At 33.2% G+C, this 20,365-nt stretch overlaps 1 pseudogene; it reads right to left on the reverse strand.

Moving 5' to 3' along the window:
* Positions 1–218: 218 nt before the first annotated feature.
* LOC112474467 lies at positions 219–336 on the reverse strand (annotated as a pseudogene).
* Between the last annotated feature and the right edge of the window lie 20,029 nt (positions 337–20,365).

Below are 20,365 nucleotides of genomic sequence, written 5' to 3' on the forward strand. Positions count from 1 at the left end.
TCTGTAAAATGTTATTTCTTTTAAAAAAATGAAGACAATGTGAAAAATTAAGACGATAGAGCTGGGTAGTGGATTAAAAAAGGCTGATAATATTATCCTCTCCATTTCTCTATTTTTTTTTTCTTTTTTTTTTTTTTTAGACGAGGCAACCCTCGGTTGACCTCACAGATTGCAAAGATCTTGTCAGATTACAATCCTTTATTTTTTAAAGTTTTTTACGCCTACAGCATCTGGTCTTCCTAGGTGGTCTCCCATCCAAGTACTACCAGGCCCAACCATGCTTAGCTTCTGAGATCAAACAGGATCAGGCTTGTTCAGGGTAGCATAGCCATAGACTTCCATTTCTCTATTATTTAAACTATTTCACAACTTAAAACTCTATGAGACACAAGGCAATGCTAAAGCTTCAGTATAGACACAATAGCATACACCACCTAGACTTAATCTGACTTGTCTTAACTTTTTTTTGCAGGAGAATTCAATTTTATTATAAATTATTTTACAACATGTTGAGGTAATATAATTTTTCAATATTGGAATAAAAATGTTTATGAATCATTTTATAACATATTAAGCATTTGTAATTTTAAGTTTATAATTATTTAATTTTAAGTTTGTAATCACAATTTCTAGGTATAAAATGAATATAGAGTTACCTGTCCACAGTTCTTATTAGCTATGCATAATATACCATAAAATACCAGAAAATAAAAAAATAGAATTGTAGTAGAAATCAAATATGATATGCATACATATAATCAGGAAAAAAAAAAGACAAAAGGGTATAAGCCATTTTTTTCCTTCATTTTCTTTTCATAAGCCATATTATTAATAGTAGTTGTCTCTTGAGGAGTATGATCTGGGGAGGAAATTTTCCTTTACTTATACTTATGGATGATTTGAATTCTTTATTGCTTTTGTGATCAGAATAAAAGTTTGTTAAAAAAGAAAAAAGCTCAGCAAGCAAAAATTCTGTGATAGATTAATGATACCTGCCAAGGGCATGAGCCTTAGGGAGGAATGACACACATTTATATATTTATTAACATCTTTTAAAGAACAAGTCAATAACAGAAACAAGTAGATTTCTTGTTTTTGGCTACTATTACTAATTGCAGTTGTCTTCAAGAGATTAAAGTTAATATGCCCGAAGTCTAAAATCATCTCAGGCTTTTTTATTTAGAGTTTAAGCTCATGAGCCATTGGCTTCACCAACTGTAAATGAGCCTAAGGTTTAAAACCCTGTACTACTTGATGGCAAGGAGCCAGGACTGCATTTTATATTTCACAGTTCATTAGCTATATCCGATGACAACTTTTGAGATATGTAATTTATACTATTACATAGCTTCCAAATGAGTAAAATATGGGAGGAAATAAGATTAGGGTTAGGGACCTAAAAATCTTCCTAAAGTGCCACTTCACTTCATCGCTCCCTACTGCTACAAAGCATCTCTTGTAACTTTCAAGATAATCTATAATCCAGCTTCACATCCGAGGTTTCTAGCCTTATTTTTTACAACTCACCAACAGCAGTGTTTGACTCTAGAATGTACAAAAGCAATACAGTGTCCGGCTTACTTTTCTTGATAACAGTTGATTGTACCTTTTTAATCAGATTATTTGCATTTAAAAAATAGGATTACATTGTACATGTCTTCTAAACTTCCCAAAGCTTTGATTTCAGTGCTAAGTAGGCATTAAATGGTAAGACCCTTCTTAACAGTTACTGGGCTCAGTAAATATTTGTTGATCTTGTTTTTTATACATTTTTAAAAATTTTAAATTACAGTTAACATACAATACATTAGTTTCAGATATACAATGTAGTGATTATATAGTTCATATAGTTTATATAGTTTACGAAGAGATCACTCCAATAAACACAGTACCTATCTGACCCCATGCATAGTTATTATAATATTATTGACTACATTCCTTATGCTATACTTTACATCCTATGACTATTTTGTAACTACCAATTTGTACTTCTTAATCCCCTCCCATTTTTCACCCAGCCCACCAACCCCACTCCCATATGGAACCTTGAAAATGTTTTCTATATCATTAAGTTTTTTCTGTTTTGTTTATTCACTAATTTTATTTTTTAGATTCTACATGTAAATGAAATTATATGGTATTTGTCTTTCTCTTTTTTATTTATTTTACTTAGTGTAATACCTCTACGTCTATATGTATTGCTGCAGATGGCAAGATTTTATTCTGTTTTTCATGACTTATATTCCATTTTGTGTGTGTGTGTGTGTGTGCGTGTGTGTGTGTGTGTGTATATATATATATATATCTCACCTCTTCTTTATCCATTCATCTATTGATGGGCACTTAAGTTGCTTTCATATTTTGGCTATTGTACATAATGCTGCAATGAACATATGAATGCATATGTCCCTTCAAAGTAGTGTTTTGGGTTTCTTCAGATAAATATCCAGAAGTGGGATTACTGGGTCCTCCTTTGTTTCTTGTTATAGCCTTTGTTTTTAAAGTCTGTTTTGTCTGGTATAAGTATTGCTACACCAGTTTTTGTTTGTTTGTTTCTATTCTCATGAAATATCTTTTTCCATTTCTTTACTTTTAGTCTGTGCATGTCTTCTGATTTGAAGTGAGTTCTTGTAGGCAATATATGTAGGCAGTCTTGTTTTCTTATTCATATAGCCACCTTATATCTTTTTATTGGAGCATTTAATTAATTTACATTTAAAGTAATTGTTGATAGACATGCAATTATTGCTATTTTATTATTCATATTTTCAATCTTTCATCTTCTCCTTCTCCTCCTCCTTCTCCTATTTACTTTCCCCTCCCCACCTTCCTCTTCCTTCTCCTTCTCCTTCTTCTTCTTCTTAAAGAAATTTCTTTAACATTTCTTGTAATTCTGTTTTGGTAGTGATAAACATCTCCAGCTTTTTCTTGTCTGGGAAGCTCTTTATGTGTCCTTCAATTCTAAATCATAGCTTTGCTTGGTAGAGTAATCTTGATTATAGGCCCTTGCTTTTCACTTTGAATATTTTACACCAATCCCTTCTGGCCTGAAAAGTTTCTGTTGAGAAATCAACTGACAGTCTTTTGGGTAACTACCTTGCAGGTAACTAACTGCTTTACTGTTACTGCTTTTAGTATTCTCTCTTTGTCTTTAACCTTTGGCGTTTTAATGATGATGTGTCTTGATGTGGGCCTCTTTGGGCTTTTCTTGTTTGGAACTTTCTGTGCTTCCTAGGCTTGTACGTCTTTTTTCTTTATCAGGTTAGGGAAGTTTTCAGTCATTATTTCTTTAAATAGATTTTTCAATCCCTTGGTTTCTATCTTCTCCTACTATTAGTACCCCTATGATGTAAACATTGGTATGCTTCATATTGCCCCAGTGGCCCCTTAAACTATTCTCATTTGTTAAATTCTTTTTTTCCTTTTGCTGTTCTGATTAGGTGTTTTCTGCTACCTTATCTTCCAAATCACCGATTCATTCTTCTGTTTCATCTAATCTACTATTGATTCCCTCTAATTCAGTCTTCATTTCAGTTATTGTATTCTTTATTTCTAATGTTTTTAATGTGTTCTATCTCCATTTTTATGTTTCCTACCTCTTTATTAAAATTTTCACTGAGATGACTGAGCATCTTTATAAACAGTATTTTGAACTCTGCATCTAGTTGTTTGTTTGTCATCATTTTATTTAATTTTGGGGGGGAGTTTTGTTCTTTCACTTGGAAACTGTTTTCTTGTCTCCTCATTTTGGCTATCTTCTTGTGTTTGTTTCTATATATTAAGTATAGCTGCTATGTCTCCCTGTCTTGGTAGAGTGACTGTATTTGATAGGTGCCCTGTGGGGCTCAGTGACACAGTCTTCTTTGGTCACTTTAATTGGGTATGCCATATCTCCCTTGTGTAGGTTGTGTGTGTCTTCTTGTTGTAGTCGAGCCTTTATTGCTATTAGTATGTCAATGAGAGAGATTAACCATCAGGCTGGTTTGTTGTGAGAATTGACTGTGACCACAGAAGAGGAACTATTGTTCAGGGGCAGACACTATGGAGCAGGATTTGCTTTAATGAGGATGAGGCACCTTCAGAGTCTGCCTTTTGGGTGGTGCTCTTGTGTGGTCTGACACAATCCATTGGATGTGTTGATTCTGGGGCTATTAGAAAAGTCACTGGAAGCAGAGTGGGTAGGCCCACAAGTTGGGTGGGTCAGAGTCTCAAGAATCACCAGAGCGGGGAAAATTGTGTTAGGCTGATGGAGAATCAGATATGGTAGCCACCTGCAACTTTTCACTGGGTGGAGGCACAGCTCCACAAAGCTTCTGCTGGCACTTCTGTCTGGGAGAATCTTCCCCTCCAGCCCTTGCCCTGAAGCCAAACATTTTAGTTCCTCCCCTTATAACTCTGTTGCCTTTTAAGCACTGCCCCAGCACTGCAACTCAGAATGAATGAGTCCATTAATGAATAAGTCCATTTATGGACTCTTTAAGAGGAGCACCTAAGACTACAGCAGCCCTCTGTCTCACTCAGCCACAATCCTCCCTGGTTTTCACAGCCAGAGTTATGGAAACTGGAACCCCAGAACTGGGATCCTAGAACTGTAATCCTCTCTCCTCAGAAGTACCTCCACAGCAGAGATATCCCTCTATATTTTTAACCACCACATATGAGTGTGGAACCAGCTTGTTATTGAATCTCTGCTCCTCCTACCTGTCTTGATGTGGCTTCTTCTGTATGTCCTTAGTTATAGGACTTCTGTTCAGCTAGACTTTAGGTGATTCTCAATGATTTTCTGTAGTTTAGTTGTAATTTTGATGTGGTCATGGGAGGAAGTGAGCAGAGCATTTACTTACTCCACCATTTTGACCGGAAACTACAACAACCTTTAAATAACTATTTTTTTTTAATGCAGCAATATGCCGCAATCAGTGATTATATATATGACATAAACTTCATATAGCACAATCAGAAAACAACATAAAAAGAAGACCTCTGAAGCAAATACAGTAGGTTTTAGAGATTTTTGTGAAACAGAAAATATAGGTTTACAAGGTCAAAAAACCACTTTCTTAACACAGTATTTCATCAGATTAACTACTTAGTTATCTGGGCTATCTAAGGCTCAAAGGATCAAATATGAAAAAATGGATACAATAGAAAGAATGAGGAATTGTGAAATGTAGAGTCATCTGGTAGAATGTATTATTTAGGAAGCCTTATTATGCCTAAGGTAATGCTTTGTGATCAAGATGGTGTTCTCAAGGGCAGGAGGAGGGGTGGGGTGTGGGGCAGTCAACTCTATTCCATACAGTCTTTAAGAATTCAGAAACATAAGATTATATGTCAGAAAGAATTGTATTATTGTTATAATGATTAAAAGTTTTAAAGTTTGAAAAAAGTAATCAGGTTCCACTTGGAACATCTTATTTCTTGGTACCTCAACTGAGGTCAATTAAACTAAAAATAAATAAATAAAATGAACTTTTACTACATGCCAGAAATTCCTTATGAGGTGAACTATGATGGGAAATTTTAATAAATTCTAAAAGATATTAAATGAAAAAAAAAACTTTAATTAAACCTATTTTCGTGATTATCTTAACAAGGTGCATTATTCAACTATACAAGTCAATTGAGATATAAAATAAAAACTTCATTAGATATATTTAGAGGAAATGAAAAGACTGGAGAGCTATAAAGGGCTTGTTCTTCAAAGCAAAAAGGGTTATAGCAAGTTTTTTGTAAGAATGGCATTCTTTTCAAAAGCGATATAATGCCTCTTTCCAGAAAGACCCGAAACAAAGACTTTGATATTAATATCATAATATATAGCCCCAGTATCCATTTTTAATTAAATGAATATGATATAATTTGGCAAGAGGTATTTTTCTCTCATTTAAAAAAGGAGGAAAAAATCCCTATTTTAAAACAAGAGCTACAATAACAGGCAGAATCATGATGATTTAAAAAGTCAAAGAAAACAATATGTAAAATGAATACATATGTTTTCAGAACTTGAAGGGTCTTTGAGCTTTATTTAGTACAGACCTCTTATTTTACAGTTGAAAAAATGAGATTTGCTGATGATTACTCAGCTTCAGATATAAGTCTGGAACTGAGAGCTTCTGCCAATCCATTTTGACGATGCCTTGCAAAACCTAAATTACATCATATAAATTAAATAAAAACATGTGTTTTTTTTTTGTTTTTTTGCTTTAATAATGTGATGTTTATACATTTCTATAGATGATTGTGAAAAAAAATCCAAATAACATATACTATTCATTTGATGTATCCATGCTTAAAACAAATAAACAAACAAACAAACAAAACAGTAAATATTCTAGTCTGGAATTGTTTCTGTAGGCCCAGTGAGCATTGGAGCAAGACAAAGAGATTTAGTATAATAATAGAAAGAAATTTCCTCTAAATGCTGTATTATCCTTTCAATGGCACTGGAGAGAAATCACAAAACCATAGAGTACCAGACACCCACAGAAAACTGAGTAATTACCCTGATGTCTGTAATATATTTTATTGACAACCAAAGTAAAATAAAAATATATGTGACATATCCTCTCAATTTAAAAATATCAAAGAAATTAAAAAAAAATTTTTCTTATAATAAAATACAAAGGCTACTATGGACAATTACATTTCAAACAATAGATTTTAGACTATATTATTACATTTATATGAGGTTCATATTTTAAGAGTAAAACTATTTTAATATTTAATACATTGTCATAAACATGATTTGTTTAGATTCTGAAATTTCCATATTTTGCTTTATAAATAATTCAATTTATGCTTTAAATGTATACTTATAGTTTATAGAAAGATGGAAGAGAAGGCTTGGGTCTGTAGTCAAAAAAGCTAGATTTAAATTCCACATATGTTTTTAAATTGTTATAAACTTCAGCAAGTCAAATCTCTATAAAATCTGGTTTCTTCTTTTTCTCTTCTGCCAAAAGAAAATAAAATTGTCTTCATGGGCATTGTTAAGTTTAAATATAATTTGTATATAACAGTTTTTTTGACAAACAATATATAAATTTAAATCCTTATATTTCAAATACACATGATTAGTTAATATTTATATTGTCTATAACAAAGGGAATTAACTTATGTGCCTCTTAAGACTCTCCTAAAACAGTCCAGACTGGCACATGCATAGAGTAAGAGTCATAAACTATTATATTACCATATTACAGAAAACCTACTGCTATATGTTTTCATAAACAGAAATGATTATATGCAAAAAGAGAAAATGACATGATTTAAATATGGCAGAATACTTGAAGTATATGTACTGTTACTTTCATCTGAAAAAAGATTCAATTCTTGCCTATTCATCAAATCTTGAATTTTTTCAAGTGCTATGTATTTGGCAGTTCAAAACCCAATGGCTGGGCTTCCTGTGTTCCTGTATGGGCAATTGGATGCAAATCGACTGTAACTCTTTTACATTGCTGTCAGGAATAGAAATAGGTTCAGCTACTTTGGAAAACTATCTACAAGTTCCTACTCAAATTAAACATACCTATGACCCAACAATTCCAGTTCTAAGTAGATAACCAAGAGCAATGAAGGCATAATTTCACCAAAAGACAAGTCGAAAAAATTCTTCATAGAAACTAAAATAATAATAGCCCAAAACTAGAAACACACTAAATGTTTGCCATAAGAATAAATAATCGAGGTTATACAATGGAATGCTTATACTGCAATAAAAGAGCAAAATACTGATTCACGTAAAAAAAAAATAGATGACTAGATCTTGGATTTCTGTTTAGCAAAGAAGTCAATTATTATAGTATCCATATTGTGTCATTTATAGGAAGCTCAAAAAAACCAGCAAAACACTCTTTTGTAATTGAAGTCAAATTCTTTGCTGCAAGTGGGATGTTGGTGAGTAAGAAAACTCAGACTTGTGTCACCGATTTTGACACTGGGGCACCAAACAGAAACTGGAAAGGTTTTGAAAAGAGTGTTAGCAAAGGCTGGACGGAATGGGGAAAATTTTATTATGAACTGGAGATAAGCTGATTCAACTGATATACTGGTAGAACAATTAGCAAAACTCTGGTCTGAAATAACACGGGCTGTAGAAAGTGGTTGCCTAAAAACGTTCTAGGATGAATAAATAGTCTATATCTTTGTTAAGGCTGTGGTTTCTTTGGTGTAAACATTTATTAAGACTGTACAGTTATGATAGTACTTTTTGTTGCAGATAAACTGAACCTCAATTTTTTTAAAAAATAGAAAAAGATAACTTAAAAATCTATCAAAGAATACATTTAAAAAGGTTTAAATATTTTTCTAATACATAACACCACTGTGTGTTATATTTTAAAAGTTGTGAAAAATTAAAAGCACTTATGGATTTACCCTATGTTATATTTTTCGACTAACATAAGGCCTGCAACAGCTTCGTTCATAAAAATCATCCTAAATTTTTCATTTATTTCAGTGCAATGTCTTCAATCTTCCTGAATTATCCATGTTATTCCATAGTTTCTATATAGTTTTTAATACCAGAATGCTAAGAAAGCTTGCGTGTGTATCTGCAATAAACATATATAAATCATGTTTTAAAAAATTATTAAAAAATCTTAGTCAAAATGTGTTGTTTTGTTTTTTTAAGTTTGAGCTACTGAGTTAGACTGTTAAGCTTTTTGCATAGAATGAAAGAGGCAGTTGCAGTCAAAAACATCCAAAGAAAAATCTTCAAGTGTCAGGGTGTAAAGAATTGACAATTATCTAACTTAGGCAGGGAAGTTAAGATAATTGAAAAACATCACATTAGACTCGGAAGCATATATGTTAATATACATTTGTGCGAGGACACTTTTCATGAAGATGGTACAATTATTCTACATTAAAAAGTTTCACAAACTTGAATGCTTTCTCCTTTTTTTGTGATTGTTCTGTGATCAAAACATACATCCCAGATGTAGCTAATAGCAGTGTTCTGTCTATATTTTAAACAACAGCCATTTGAGGACCCCGAATAGTGTTTCTTTCTACCTGTTATGGGCTGAATTGTATCCTCCTCCAAAAATTCATATGCTGAAGTCTTAACCTCCAATACCTCAGAATGCAACTGTATTTGGAGAGAGGGTCTTTAAAGAGGTAATTAGGTTAAAATAGTGTTGTTATTAAGGTGAGCCCTAACTCAAACTGACCAGTGTCCTTGTAAGAAATAAAGACACAGACATGTACATGTACAGAGGGACAACCAGGTGAAAACATAGGGAGAAGGTATCCATCTACAAGCCAAAGAGAGAGACCTCAGAAGAAACCAACCCTGCCAACGCCTTGATCTCAGACTTTTAGCCTCCAGGACTGTGAGAAAGTAAGTTTCTGTTGTTTAAGTCACCCAGTCTGTGGTATTTGGTTATGGCAGACCTAGAAAACTAATACATCACCACAATGCAAAATTGTACATTTGGAAGCAAGTGACTATCTCTTTTTATTTATTTGTTTGCTTATTATAAATCTATCTTTTCATATATTGCGCAAGTTAGAATTATCTAATTCATGTGACTGGAATATGACATAGTTAAATGAACTAGCAGGTGACTTTCCATAGTGTGATGTTGAGAGCAAATTCCCAGTCATACTTTTTCTATAGGCACAATCACAATCCCACTCACGCAACAAGCATTTAAATCACCTTCACGTGCCTTCCTCAGAGGGTTTTTTGTGTTTGTTTGTTTGTTTGTTTGTTTGTTTGTTTGTCAGAGGCTTAATAAATATTCTTGAGTCACCTAATCCAAAAGTGTTGGCACCAGATATTTTAGAACTTAGAATCTGTGTAAGACAAGATAGTGAAAGAAGAAAAACATTGGACACAGAAATTAAACTTACTGCTTTATCCTGATCCTGAGGCTATCTAGTTGCCTGAGGTTGAACAATTTATTTGTTTTGGGTAGCATTTATTTATATCAGTGATCTATAAACATGACCTCAATTTGTATGCTCTGGAAATCTTTTTAAACAGACAAGTTTCTGGGACCTACTCAACACCTGATTCTCAAACTTATCTAGATATTGGAATTATATGGCAAACTTTAAAAATTGTGATCATCCAGATTTCATCTTAGAGAGGTTTAATTTCATTGATTTGAAATGTGGCCTTGTCATTGGGAGTTTTAAAATCTCCCCCATTCAAGGATGGTATTTCCTGCCCTAGACAGTGTGATTTAAGTGATACAAGGAAGAGCTTGGGCACTGGTACTTTTTAATTCACCAGATGATTCCACTGCACATGAATTCCATAGGTGATATACCCACACAAAACTATATGATGCAAAGGTAAAATAATGTTCCTGTCAGCTCTCACATTTTGCAATGTTTTGGCTTTTTTGTGAGATACAGGATACCAATAAGACTTTTGCAAGCATACTTTTTAACTTAAATGTATTTATTTATGCATAGATTCATTAACTAATTGTGTAAATAGAGACCAAGAATTTTTAGTTCTTCTGTAAGTCAAATACCTTTCCAGTGTTTTCTCAGTGTGCCTAAGAAAGAGAGAAAGTCTCTCTCTATGAAATTGAGTTACCATCCCAATCCCAGCTGTATGATGGATGCAATTATTTCAGGAAGGAACATGTGCATCAAAGATTAAGGCACAGAACATAACTGCTTCTATGATAGTAATTTAGTTTCCTAGGGTAAATATTCAAACCAGCATTTCCCGTTAGTCTACCAATTACATAGTTTTCCCTTTCATCCATTTCTTTCAGGCTTTTTTTTTTTTTTTTTTTATTTGAAGCTTTCTAAAGGGTATTTGAGTGATCTAACATTAACTACCTGTAATAGCCCGCTGAAATGTGAAAGGGTTAAAGAATAATTAAAACCTGAAACTGGACAAAGGAAGTCTATAACTTAGGCCTAGTTTCTGGAACCCCTAACCACATTCTGTTAATCATGAAACTTGTAACAATGAGCTCATACGCTAACTGCCAATTTTAGCCTGTGTAACCCTGCTTGCTTGCGTGGCATGAAAAATAATCAATTGTATATAAGCTGAAAATTACTGTTTGGCCATCGCCCATGGGAACACTGGCTATTGTCCATGGGAACATAGGCAATCACCCATAGGAACATAACATTCTAACACAAGCTTTCTGCTTCTGTACTTCCCGCTTGCACACCTGACCAGTGGGTTGACAGGTAGTGAATAGGAGAAAGATGGACCTTTGTGTTTAAGACAGAATGAGGAATGGGATTTGGGGCTTAAAAACCTTGTATCTTGGCATTTCGAGGCTGCTCCTTTGCAAGGACAGCCGCCGGCTAATAAACTGTCTCCTGGTTAAGAGCACTCAAGTTGGGTCTGGTTATTCTGGACACAACACTACCCACACACTGTATTTACCACTTTTATTAGCACAGTGGATGATCTTTACAACTTAGTGAAGCTCCAAGAAGAATTATTACTGATTTTCTTTAAAATTGCCTCTAAATCATTTGCAATTTCTTCCAGTTTATATACCAGGCAGAATTACTTTCAAGTGACCTTTCAGTGTCTTCTACCTTAAGTTTAAAAATGACTACAACTAGTGATATGATGTAAATGCATCTTGAACTTTAAAGTTTTACATTTCAGTTTACACAATTTCAGAAAGATTAGAAGATATGCTATGACAAAGGGAAATTTAATAGTGCAATAAAGTGCTACTTTAGGTCCCTCAAACAACTCCAAGTATCTGAAGAGAATAAGGCAGAGAAAAGGAGAGAGGGCTGGTTTATAACCATTAATAAGAAAATTTGTTAGTTTTGGATTTAGTGAAAGATATGTAAAAGTCCATGTATAACCTCTATAAAAGTTATGGGGGCTAAAAAAAATTATTACTTTTCTTCCTACCTTCTAAATTCAAATTAATAGAGACAGATTAACAGGTGAAAAACAAAATTTGAATACATGCACATGGGAATTCAACATAAGCATGAAAATGCCAAAGACAGTGAGGTAACATTGGATATATATGATATTTTAGACAAAAGGAGAAGGGGAGGATAGAATCTTAGATTTCAGAAGTGAAAAGGGGTGACTTACAGGTAGAGGAAGAACAGAACATACATGGTAGGAAAATTTTTGCTAGATAACTCAGAAACAATGGGACATAGGGGTATTTAGCTAACAGCCTTGGCATCTTCCTGGCTAATTAAGGGTAAAGTTTCTTAAGGCGACTAAGCCAAAGCTTTCTTTCGAAAACAGATTTTTTTGTCTGACTCTCTTGAGCAGGCAGAGGGGAGTGGTCAAAGCTAAAGTTTCTAAGTCTTTTTGTTTTTTAATAAAAAGATTAAAATCAATTTCTGAAAAAGCAGCTTCAGGGTGGCAAAATTTTGGTTCCCTTCCATCTCAACTTTGAAACTTGAAAATTTCATATTCCAGAAGCTAAGTTGGTAGATCGCTCCATATTTCATTGATCCAATCATTCAGTTCCGAGAATAAGTAAGTTCAATTAAATTGCTGAGTTTCATTTCAGGAGGCAATGATACAGATATGCTCCCAAAGCAATGCCTATATGGTGTAAGAAAGTGAAAACTAAAACAAAGGTTAATGATCAGAGCAAATTATAAACCAGTTTCTGAGTCTGTAAAGCTGTCAGTAGAGATTTTTGGATGTAAGTTTCAAAGCTTCTTTTGCTGCAATGAAGGCAGGCAGTGCCAATCTAATAGATTTTTCTCATCTGAAGTTTGAATGTCTCTGATGATGTCATCAGGTGCTCAGGTAAACTCTGTGTGGCTTTCACGACTTCAGTCACTGGAATTGGTTAAGCATGTGCTATTGTGGTAATTTCTCTAAAGTTTATATAATTTCATCTAGCAGTTTGTAATTGCATATCTCATAAAAAAAAGCTCTGTTCTCAATAATTCCAAGTCAGAGGATGGGAAAAAAAATAAAACATTAGTTTGGAGAGTTATAGCCAAATATTTAAGAAAACTAGAAAAAGTCAGAATCTGGTTCAGTTTACAGGTGAAAAATAACTTCAAAGACAATTAACAATCAGAATCTAATATCTACGAATGTGTATTATATTTTCTATTGAAATATAATTTCTCTCTCTAAGATTACTCTCATTTTTAATCACAGCCAGACACTAATTTGTTGCATAAGTCTAGTTTCAATGACTTTGGTTTATTTGCATAAATACAACAAGAATAGCAATAGATCGTATAGGCTCTTTAAATCTGCTTTGCTGGAGTTTCATAAGAAATCTCCAGATTGCACTTTAATTAGCCTCTTATGGCTAAGAAGCCCAGCCACATATTGCCATCAGACTTTGCCTGCAAATCTTTAGATTTGGGTGAAATCCTCAGGTTCTCGAAGTCCCCCAAAATGTCTTGAGGTTCTTCCTTTGTCATCTCCCAGGAAAGCAACTTCATTCCTTACCCAAAAAACTGCTGTGAATCATATAAGCAAGGTACTAAGCTGTTTTTCCAAGGGGTTTTATTGGCTTCCAAAGTTAATCTTAATTTCTTAAAGCCTTCTGGTGACACTCAATTCTATGCATGTCTCTCTCAAACATGACATTCTAGTCAAGGTCTTGGTTAATAAAAGCAGTTACCAACTGTGTCCTATTATTTAAAAAAAAAAAGACCAAAAAATTTTATTTAATTTACACAATCATATTCCCATGAAAATAATAATACTCGTTAAGAGTTTCTAAATTCTGAAGGGATTAGGTAAGGAGAAAAATATAAATGTTTCAACACTATTTACAAAGGTATAATTTATCTAATTGCTCTAAGTCAAAGATAGTTTAAGAAAAACAGTTTTCTTATCTCTGGAAAACAAAGTTTCAAAAATCAGCAAGATTTCAAACAAAAAGTTTAAATTATAGTCATCTTCAGTTTATTCAGTTCCATAAAAATTAATTTTTATTTATCCTGGTCAATTGCCAGCATTTTATAAATCCAGTTATTATTTAGAGTTCTATAAATCTTCCAGTGTAAAGGAAAATTTATTTATGATCTGAATAAATCTTCCAGTTTAAAGTAAAATTTATTTATGATCCGAAAATTTATTCTCAGAAACCTGCATTTTAGAATAAGTCAGGATCTTTTTGAAGATGAAATATAGTTGTAAAGTCATCATAGTAAAACAATGACTATCTTTAAATGACAAAACTTAAAATGACATTGTTATAGATTTAATTATAATACAGTTGACAAGAAATATGCTTTTTCTGTGACATAACATTTTAAGATAATAATTAGAATTACCAACAAAATTATATCAGAACTTTGTAGACTCTTAGAGATTTAGAACATCCATTTTAGTCACAAGAATATATCTACACAAATATATTATTGTTTCTTTATTTGATAAAGCTTACTATGTAATTTTAGCATATCAAATAGGCATAATTAGTTTAAAATTTCTCTTTTATAAGGAGACAGAGAAAACAAATCTTTGAGGTATTCCAGGAACTCATTGGTATAACCAAAGCTATTTCTAGGTTAAGAAAAAAATCTTTTAAAATTTAAACCCTGGGAAAGTTTTTAGAACATACTTGACCAAAAAAAAAATCATATATTAATATGAATTGATATTAAATTATTCACTTACCCAAGTGACAATAAAATGTATCAAACATAAATACAAGTTAGCAAAACTTAAGTTCTTGTGATTGAGAAGATTATTTTCTTAAATAATCAAAGACCCTATTAACACAACGGAAAACGCACAAAACTATTTTAATAAAATATATACTCTTTTCTTTCTAGGTGAACAACTTTTTATTAGATCTGATCTGGAGTAGAACAATAAATGCAGAAAAAACTTTGTCTTTTTAACAGAGTGAGAAAGAACTAAACTCTTATTTTCCATCAGCTTACTTTTGATATCTAAATTCATTTACTTAATTAAATTTATGCCAATCTTATTTAACTAATTTATATATAAAACTTCCTCAAGATTAATCTTTACAAAACTTTTACAACTTTCCTCATCTCTTTTAGTTTATCTCTTCTTATGCAGAAATAACCAACTTTAGGACAAACCACTTTTCTTTAAATCCCTTCAAAATGTATCTCAACATCTTATACTTTCTGTTACAGAAAGTGTACAATTTATTTTCATCTTAATTAGAATTCTTAACTCTTAGAAACCTTAATTTCTATTAAAAACTAAAGAAGTAAACAATTAGTATTCTTTGGATTGGCAAATTTATGAATACATTTCATAATCTATAGAAACATAGGCTTTTGTTGGTCATTATTTAAAACTTATAAACATATATTTTTAAATAAAGTACAAGACATATTTATTTTTTAGTTTCTCTGTAATAAGAAGCCAAAAGTAGGTAAACTTAGATTAATCTAACAATGTTTCAGAATTTCATGGTATTTTAAAATATTTAAGTATTTAATTTTTTTTATTATTTAATTTAATAAAACTTTAAAGTTACCAACACATTTTGGTAAGCTATGCTTAAACATATATATTATATAACAAATAATCATTAGTTACCAACACATTTTGGCAAGCTATGCTTAAACATATATATTATATAACAAATAATCATTACTAAAAAAGTTTTATTAAGAACTTTCATTTTAGTTACACCTATTAGTTCATAAAAATTATGAGATTTCAAAGTCAATTATTATCCAAGCTATTTTCTTGACATATTTTGTAACACAGATAACATGGACTTATTTTTTAATCCCAGGTAAAACAAAAAGATATTTAATGTTAATAACTCTAAAAGACATGTCTATTTAATCAAACCAAACTTAAACCAGTTTTAATATTGAATATTTTCCCAGATCATATGATCCTGAAAAGCATCTAGGTTAGTTTTGTTACCATTGCAAAGGGGTCTACCTGCCTAAGCACACACACCTGTGCAGTTAGATGTGTACAGGTTTTGCAGCAAAGAAAGTAAGGCTTATTAGAGTACTGCAACTCCCGAAGACACTGGTGAGCTACCTCTCAAAGACCTGGCTCCTCCATGGGCTCTATGAAATAGATTATATAGGGGGAAAGTCATTAGTCATGGTAGCTAAGGGAGTTGGTGTCATGGGCTCTACTGATTGGTTGGCGGTAGGTAGGAGGCAATTGATTATTTCATCAGGCCCTGATGTCAGTCATGGCATCATTCAGTCAGGTTTTGAAGAAATGGAGCCGGTGGGGTCATTCCGTCTTCATGGGTCTGGAGCTGAAACACAACTGAGACTCAATGTTATCTTTAGTTTAACAAACATTCTGTCTCTGTGTTCAGCAGCCATGAAGCTTTGTTCCTAAGACTGATGCTGATCAGAATCTAATCTCCCAAAGGCTTAATGGTTAAAGGAGTGGACCTGCAGTACGTAAGATAAGGTGGAAGGATAAGGGAAGAAAGAAGTGAGTCGTGGTGCTATTATACTAGGTAAAGCCTGCTTCAATCAGGGGAATAGGGTTATATTATGGAAATTAAATCTGTGTGCAGTTGCAGTTAGTTATGTATTTTGATAATTCTCCTGTAAGTGCTGGTTTGTTTAAACCACTCTACTAGAGCTCCTTTTTTATAAATCAACAATAACACCTAGAAGTAGAATATACCACACGACACACATGAAGATACAAATAGACATGAAAACTCCTAGCTTTCATTTAAAAATTTCTGCCATAGACGGATAAGACAATGTAAAGGAACAGTTGGATCCAAACTGTGTTTCTTGCAGAATAAATTAAGATTACCTGTGTAGATGGCTAAAGCTTTTTCTTATTCACCTTTGTAGAGAAAGCGTTTAAGATTTTTATTTGTCCTTGGTGCGGGAGCCTCGGAGCCACAGAAGTTTGTGTTTTCCAAAGTACCCTAGTCTTCCCTTTTTTTTTTTCCTTCAGTCTTAGGAATTGAGGATGATAAAGATAGGTGGGCTTGAATTGCTTCTAGAGTTACATTTCCGGTTTCACAAAGATTTGTAAGATAATTGCTTTCAAAATTCGTATTGAAACAAGTGACATCATAGGTTGACCTACCTGTCTAACTGTGTAATCTCTAATTTTCTTCTTTCCCTCTGAGTATATAGTTTTATTTTAGCTTAGGGAGAGGGCTCATTATTAACAACGACAACAGCAAAATCCTATGGGGCTCTGACTGATATTAGTTTCCAATTTGAACAAATTTCTTTAAAACTTATTCAAATGTACCAATTCTCATAATCTTATACCTCAGTAACCTTTTAAAATGTTCTGCCTTATTGAGAAATCTCTCTCTATTCCCTTCTGCTTTTTTTCTTCTTAATTCTCTCATTAATTAAACTACTATTGTATAAGTATCTGTAAAAACCAAGAAGCTAAACAGCAAAATTTTAAAAAGTTTCAAGACTAGTTATATTTCTATGTATTTTTTTTCTTTAAGTGCTGGGCAATTGTATTTACAATGGCCTGATTTTTTAATAATATCTGCAAATATCTGAAGATAAAAAAGGAAAAGGTCCAAGCGAATGTTGATTTGTTTTAATTTTTGTCCTTCCATATTATTAAGGGTGTCTTAATGGTTAGTTATCATACCAATATTAGAGCTCTCTGAAATTTTTCAATTTAAAAGTTTTTCCAATTCAAAATACCCATCGTCTGGCCAGTGACAGTCGAATTTTAATAGTGACTCAAACCAATAAGCTCTTTATGGCCTAACTAGGGAAGCAAAATGTTTCCATAAAGAGTGCAAAGGATTCAGCTCTCACAGACAGATATGACAGTTTCTTCCCTGAGATAGCCTAAGAAAGATGGAGAGCCCTGTCTTTCAACAGCTGTTCCAAACCACAGGGAACCACGTGCTTTCTCCCCTTGAACAGAATAAGGTTTAAAATTTCCTAAACTTGGATTCACAGTCTACTTGGCTGCCTGCCAGATGCATATGCATCATCCAGCTGGCAGGGGATAATAGACCATCTCTGGAAGGAACAGGATTAATAGAAAACAAAAAACTCAAAACAAATCTTTACCAGAGTTGTGTCTGCCCAAGAAACTAGTTTCTCAAATATTTTCTGCTGCCAAACTAAATTTAGAAGAGAAAATTAAAGAAAAAAAAAAAAAAGATTCTCATCACTTCCAACTTCCACTGAACCCCAAAGACAAGAGATCTAAGAGATTGACAGGGTAAAATGATCACCACCTCTGCCGGTTGATGGTTAGACATCCATGAAATCTTAGCTGCCACAGTCTAGGGAGCCAGCAGTTTGTCCCAGCCAATGAATTTTTCTGCCTGGCTTGCCAAAAACAGTGGGGGCTAAAAAAAAAATTACTGCTATTCATCTGTCCTCCTAAATTCTTCTAGATGGGCTAATAGTGAAATTGATAGAGACAGATTAACCAAAAAAAAATTAAATTTTTAATATGTGCACATGGAGAATTCACATAAGCATGAAAATTTCAAAGACTGTGAGGCAACATTGGGTATATATGACATTTTTGGACAAAAGGAGAAGGGGAGAATAAAATTTTAGATTTCATAAGTGAAAAGGCTGATTTACAAGTAGTTGAGAGAGAACAGAACATACGTGGCAGGAAAATCCTTGCTAGGCAACTCAGAAACGATGAAACAGGGGCTACCTAGCTAACAGTCTTCCTGGCTAATTAAGGGTAAAGATTCTAAAGTAATTAAGCCAAGACTCCCTTCCTAAAGCACGTTTTTTGGTCTGAATCTCTTGGGCAGGCAAGAAGGGCAATGCGGGTTAAAGGTTCTGAGTCTTTTGTTTCTTACTACAGAGGTGAAATCAATATCTGAAAAAGTAGCTTCAGGGTGGCAAAATTTTGGTTCCTGTCAAAGTGAATTCAATTTTAGTATCATTAATAGAAGTGTCCAAAATTGAAATAATCATTCTGTCCAATACATTATTTACAAAATCAAACTTATACTATTAAGATCTGAAAAACACATCATGTTAATAAATACATATCATTGTGTTAGATAATAGAAACCAGACAAAATATATCTAGAGAGGAGTAGCTAACCATACCATATATAGAGAAATGGGAAGAAAAGTAGAAAGAGAATTACACTGTGTGATCAAAATGCCATAAAAAGATCTGCATGTAATTAGCAGAAAGCATACTGTGAAGTAAAATATAGGAAAGCTTCTAAGAGTCTGTTTTTGAGAATTCAATGAGGCTCCAATCACTAATCCTGAGAGTTATTTATACATAAGCTGAAAAACTTGATAGGGAAATTATGGAAGGGATTTATATATAAAGAGGGTTAGGCCAGTGACAAGGTACACAAACATTATCACAATTCTGCTTCTACAGTCTGATGAAATATCAACTGTATTTTGAAATGGGATATAAAAATCACCTGTTACCTTAGTATCCGCTCCTGAGTATCCAGCCACCAAATGCTTAAAACATAAAAGCTTAACTTTCATTTTCTCTCTCTCTCTCTCTCTCTCTCTCTCTCTCTCTCACTGCAGGTAGATGCAGAAGACAAAAAAGGTATGTATTCAGGAATCAGTCCGTTCCTGAGGCTAATTCTGGGTGCAGACCACGGTGGGGCTTTCCTTCCCTTTTGGTCTAGAAGGCCCTGCGATCTGTGTTCATACCGGGAATGAAAGTTGGGGTGTAGTGGAGGGGAATGTGGTACTCTCTCTCTCTCTCTCTCTCTCTCTCTCTCATCTTTGAAAACTTACTGACCAAGTGATTTTTTGAGAAAGGCATCGTTTTAATACCAATCTTTCCATTAGTAGCAAATGGTGTTGCTAAAAAAACTTGTTATTAGTTTTTTAAATATCACCTTATTTCAAAGACGATAAATGTCTCCTCCAAAGCTTCAGAGAACCAATATTAAGAAAGTGAAAAAAATGTTCATTTTACTCTAAACATTTTATAAAAGTGACAATGAGGAGGTATTGGTTTTCCTTATACCAACTCATTAGATATATTTTAGCACCTTTAAGTATGCAGAAAATTCGAAGTTCTTCCTATGTTCTCGTAACCTACACACCTGGAAAGAGAGAGTTAAAACAATGCAGACTTCTAAATTCCATCCCTCTTTTACTTTGGAAAAATCATGACTTTGCTAATAGTTTCTGGTGTTGCAGTACCAATAGCAGTTACTTTATCTTATTATTCTTCCCTCTGTGGGGAAGGTATTTTGCTGCTGTTATTTGTTGAAAAGAATTCTGCAATCTTTCTGTGCCAATTTAGGGGTCTGGAGGAAAATATTAGAAAAAAGTAAAACAGCCTGTTCTCATCTTGCCTTCCTCAAATAATCAATTTTTCTCTAGAGTTTCTTGTTTAGACACGTTGAATAAAAAAATAAAAAATCAAATTTCCCTCTATGATTATAGCCTAGGTAGATTAGAGGAAAGATGAAGAAACGCAAAATAAAAATATTAAAATGATATGTCAACTATCCTCAATCCCACTACT

The sequence above is a fragment of the Pteropus alecto genome, unplaced genomic scaffold (assembly GCF_000325575.1).
Source record: "Pteropus alecto unplaced genomic scaffold, ASM32557v1 scaffold239, whole genome shotgun sequence".
In the NCBI taxonomy this organism is placed as follows: Eukaryota; Metazoa; Chordata; class Mammalia; order Chiroptera; family Pteropodidae; genus Pteropus; species Pteropus alecto.